Source organism: Dryas octopetala, chromosome 3 (genome assembly GCF_963921425.1).
Source record: "Dryas octopetala chromosome 3, drDryOcto1.1, whole genome shotgun sequence".
Classification (NCBI taxonomy): domain Eukaryota; kingdom Viridiplantae; phylum Streptophyta; class Magnoliopsida; order Rosales; family Rosaceae; genus Dryas; species Dryas octopetala.
Genome location: NC_141368.1, coordinates 20,815,051 through 20,821,050, shown reverse-complemented (window position 1 = coordinate 20,821,050; position 6,000 = coordinate 20,815,051).

The following is a 6,000-nucleotide window of genomic DNA, read 5'->3' as shown; positions in this document are numbered from 1 at the left end:
CTACCATACATTCTAATTCACTTTTTTAAACTTGAAATAATAAACAATATTCGTTTTGGTCTAAAAACTGTAATTTTATGATGCTTTTGCTTTCAAATTTTTTTTTAGACTTGATATTTATACTTTGATTATATATCATATTTTCTTTCAGACCTGATATATAAACAATGGTTATATTGTAGATATTAGAAATACTAAAAAAATTGATATTCATTATATCTTTAGGACATCGGACAACTAATATCTAAAATACATTAGATATCACCACTCGAAATATCAGACGGAAACCCCATTAGATATCTATTGACGTTTTTCTTGTAGTGTACTGTGAATACATATTTAATATCTATTGATTTATTTGAACAAATTTATTTTATATATACTTTTATTGCAATTCTGAAATTATTTGTGAAATAATTTGAGTCCACACAATTGTATCCGAGAGAAGATAGATTATCCAAACTAGTTTATGAATTTTCTGAGTTAACTCATTAAGATTTAATAGTAATTTTTGTGTCTGACTAGTAGATATCTCATATAAGCAGAAGTCATGGCCCGAAACCATGGTCTATGGAATAGCATCCACTAATCCTTGCAGTGTTAGGTTTAGGCTTGTAATTGTGGGGAATCAACAGTAATGCACTACACACCTGAGAACGCCAAGATCATGGATATGGTAACACCATACAAGGTGGATGGGTTGCCTTGAAATGGCTTGTATGGTCGGAATTGGTATTCATGAGGCAGTTTGATTGAGGTTATTTTCAACCTCGATCCGCTGAGTGATATGGAATGGTGGTGATATGTGAGCCGATTATATCCTCTTCGTTTATAAACATGAATTAATTTAGCCAAATTACTTTGTTCAATACTTCAATGTTAACTACATGTCCACTAATATATCTTGACATACAAGAAAAATTTAGTTAATAATTGACCAGAAACAAAGAGAAAAAAAAAAAATCAACACATGTCTTAACTTGTGATGATTTATTTATAAGGAGAAATGGTTCCTTGTTTGGAGTTCCTTATAGTTGTTCACAATTTGTCCCTCAAATATTTGAGCAACTTTGGGATACATTAATTAGAGATTTAAATGTTGATGACGCAACACGGTTAACATGATACATATGCAATTACTAAATAATCGATGAAGAAAACAATCTCAAGTGAAAATTTCTCCATATCTTTTAGAGTGTCTCTGGCTATCAGAACTTCTATGTTAATAAGGTTCAATTTGCACATATTAGGCCATCATTTTCATGCTAGTAATTTGGTAAATTTTTTTTTTTTTTTTTTTTTTTTTTGCAGTCAAGGAAGATTGGGTTGAGGATCTCTACCCTTGACCTTACCTATAAAGTTTAGTCTCAAACAAAACCATATATATATTATTGAAGAATTCATTGTGTGAATTATTTAATATATTGTTTGAAGAAAGACTAAAACCAAACATAGCTACATGTTTTACTACACAATATTTTTGTTGCTGCACCTAACTAGCTAGCTAGGCTAAGAGAACAAAACTAAGAGCATGTAGCATGAAGTTCAAGGCCAGTTCATGCATTTGCATTCACCATTAACGCATTCGAGCTTTTCCAATGGCAATGGACATGAAATTCATATGCAACCAGGCTATTTGAAACATTTTTTTGGCTTCTTGTTTGTGGGAAAATCCACATCTATCCGAACAGCCAATCACGGCTCGACACGTGGCTGGTCAACACCCACCTCGGAGTTGACTCTCTATGTTCAAACTTTGACCTCCACATCATCACTGATCAGCATTTCCTCTGCCAGCTCAGACCGAGTTTCTACGCCGGGCCCACCATGTTCGGTCCGAGCCGAACCGATGATCTTCCAAGGGATCGAGTATCCATCTTTCCACGGTCATCCCGGCTCGGCTCGGCTCGGCTCGACACAGGGGATGATCTCCATCCGAGTTCTGGCGTCGACCAGTTAGGGCTCGGGGAGACCCCCGTTTACTGGACCGGCTCGGTCTGGAATCCCATTTCTGATCCGACCACACATGGACTTCATGTCTACGCATAAGAAACATGTGTTCGTATCGGCTCGGCTCGGCTCTCCGCCGCCATTCCCGGGAAGATCATGCTGGGACGAACCGCCACACTTAAATGCACCTGACAAAAATCTTCTGACAGATAGAATATCCAGTCTGCATTCATGACTACTGGGGCAGTTTGCCTGAACCTTCCAACCTTGCATTTAATAGGGCATTCAATGCAGCATTGAATGCTGAGGAAGTAAGCAGCTGAGCATGCAACTAGGTCTGACCAGGTGCGTGGGTCTCCGGCAACCATTCATTCACATGCAGGTAACTTATTCATTAAGTCTTCCTTTGCCTATATAAGGCACCATATATGCACAAAATGATCTATCTAAAAATCTACCCACAAACACTTACACAAAAATTCCCACTCACCAAAGAGCTTACCCAACTTGCTGAGAATAATCCAGAACATTTGCCTTGTTCTTCCTATTCTCCCAAGTTCATCCTCTGTTCTTCCTCATCCACCATCAAACACCATCACTGATTTCATCATCGGAGCGTGTTTGGCTGGTACCACACCGGTCCATCTCCTGTGATCTTGTTTCTTTTGCAGGAAGATCTCAACCAACATCCACTTCATCACCCAGCAAAGCATCTGATCAGCCAGATCAGCTATTCTAAGTTGTTGCATCTACCTTACGAGAATTTGCATCAACACTTCTTGTCAGATTGTTTCTGGTCTATGTATATGCATTCGCCATCGCAACAAACAACTTCACCAATAACACATATAACATCTTTGCAGTTTGCAAAAGTAGAGCAATGGTACGCTTCCGAAGTAAGAGCGATTTCAGGTACTACTGGGCTTAAATGGAGTGAATGGGGTAAACGGAGATGAAGCAAGGGCAGGTGTTCACGAACAACGGCACCAACAACAATATCAAAACCATGGCGGACATCCGCCAAGGTATGGTGTTAGCTCCTCGGCAGCTGGTTCGCCAGCCGCCAAGGAATAACGGGAACAATGGCAATGGAAACTACATGTCCACTCATATATCTTGATATACAAGAAAGATTTAGTTAATAATTGACAAGAAAAAAGAGAAAAAAAATATCAACATACGTGTTAACTTGTGATTGATTTGTTTATAAAGTGATATGGTCCTTGTTTGAAGTTCCTTAGAGTTGTTCAAAATTTGTCCATTAAATATTTGAGCAACTTTGGGATACATTAATTAGAGATTTATATATTAATGATGAAACACGGTTAACATGATACATATGCGATTACTAAATAATCGATGAAGAGAACAATCGCAAGCTAGTGAAAATTTCTCCATATCTTTTAGAGAGTTTCTCTGGCTATCAGAACTTTGAGAGCTTCTACAATGACTACAGGCATACAATGCCGTCAAAAATATGGTAACTAGCGATCAAGAATGTGGTAACTGACAATCAAGATAGTGGTAACTTCCTAGCTTAAGTAAGTGGTAACTAGCAATCAAGAATGTGGTAACTTACCACAAACTTGATCTCGAGTTACCAGTTCTTGAATGAACAATCAAGAATGCGGCAACTAGTTATCAAGAATGTGTTAAATTACCACAAACTTGATCTTGAGTTACCAATAACTTGAACAAGATATCTAAAGTGGTAACTCATCTAGATAGACATTTTTTGAAGAGTTATCACAAACTTGATCTGGAGTTACCAGTTCTTCAATGAAAGCTTAAGAATGTGGTAACTAGCGATTAAATGTGGTAAGTTACTCAAAACTTGATCTCGAGTTACCAATAACTTGAGTGACATATTAATAAATGGTAACTCATCTAGATAGGTCTTTTTTGAAGAGTTACCACAAACTTGATCCGGAGTTACCAGTTCTTAAATAAACGCTCAATAATGTGGTAACTAGCAATAAAAAATGTGGTAAGTTACCACAAACTTGATCTCGAATTACCAGTTCTTGAATGAACACTCAAGAATGTGGTAACTAGCGATTAAGAATGTGGTAAGTTACCCAAAACTTGATTCGGAGTTAACAATAACTTGAGCGAGATATCAAGAAGTGGTAACTCATTTAGATAGACCTTTTTTGAAGAGTTACTACAAACTTGATCCAGCGTTACCTGTTATTGAATAAACACTCAAGAATGTGATAACTAGCAGTTAAGAATGTGGTAAGTTACCACAAACTTGATTTGAAGTTACCAGTTCTTGAATAAACGCTCAAGAATGTGGTAAATAGCAGTTAAGAATGTGGTAAGTTACCAGAAACTTAATCTGGAGTTATCAATTCTTGAATAAACGCTCAAGAATATGGTAACTAGTGATCAAGAATATGGTAAAATACCACAAACTTGATCCTAATCGAGACCTGTTCTTGAAGAAACGCTCAGGTAAGTGGTAACTAGTGATCAAGAATGTGGTAAGTTATCATAAACTTGATCCTAAGTTACCACATTCTTGACGGCATCGTATGCTTACAGTCATTGTAGAATTTCGCCAAAACTTCTATGTCAATAGGGTTCAATTTGCACATATTAGGCCATCATTTGCTAATAATTTGAAGAATTTAATTTATTTTTTATTTTTTATTTTTTGCAATCAAGGAAGATTGGGTCGAGGATCTCTACCCTTAACCCTACCAATAAAGTTTCGGCTCAAACAAAACCATATATATTATTGAAGAATTCATTTTGTGAATTATTTCATTGTTTGAAGAAAGACTAAAACAGACATCGCTACATGTTTTGCTACACAATATTTTTGTAGCTGCACCTAACTAGCTAGCTAGGCTAGGAGAACAAAACAAAGAGCATGTAGCTTGAAGTTCAAGGCCAGTTCACGCATTTGCATTCACCATTAACACATTCGAGCTTTTCCAATGGCAATGGACATGAAATTCCTGTGCAGTCAGTCCATTTGGAACATTGTTTTGGCTTCTTGTCAGACTGTTCTTGGTCTATGCATATGCATTTTCCATCGCCACAAACAACTTCACCGATAACACATATAACATCTTTGCAGTCCGCGGAAGTAAAGCAATGGTGCGTTTCCGGAGTAGGAGCGATTTCAGGTACTACTGGGCCTATGGGCCCAGGGAGGGGTGCACCTGTGCATAAGCAGTGGTGGACAACACATTTAGCTATGATGCCTGAACTGCCACAAGGATAGTCTTTGCAGTGATTTTGAGTGACACAAAATTTATCTCGACTCCTGGCTTCAGCTCCTGTCAACATTGAAAATAATGGTACACCTGCATATATAAAGTTTTATTAGTGAGACATGATCGAGTTCATATGTCATTTTAAAATTAAAACCTTAAAAGTGAATCCAGTAGTCAATTCAAGTGTTGAAGTGTTCATATGAGTGCATATTTGGAATCCCTAACACTACTCTTTCTACTATAATTTTTTTTGAAAACCAATGAGAAAAACTCACAAGATGCAATGACCAAGAAGAGGACACAGTTGATAACAGTCTTCTCCATTTTTGTTTGATTATGTGACACTTGGGATCGATTGATGTTAATTTCAAGGTTTGCTTTGCAGTACAGAGTGAGGCTCTTTGGGATTTATTTATAGAGGTTTGACATGACTTGTTTTAACACTAAAGATATCTAGTAAAGGGAAAGTCAATTAATTACTTCCTAGTAAAATTATATCAAGCCTCATATGGCAACAGATTAATGTTGGAATCTTTATAGATTTAAAATAAAGTAGTATTAAATTTAATTTACATATATGTTTTGATGATTTCTATCTGCGTTACAATATATTTACATCTAATTAATATTTAAAGGCTTTTATACATCTAAATTGCAATTGAGTATGAGTGTAGTGGTCGGCATCCTAGTTATTCCTTTTGTAATTATTCTTATATTTATTTTAGTATATGAGAGATCCTATCTTAACTATTTTGAACTTACTGGAGTTCTTAATTAATCGTACAAAAAACTATGCAAGTCTTGTTTTATCTTGAAGAAAAAT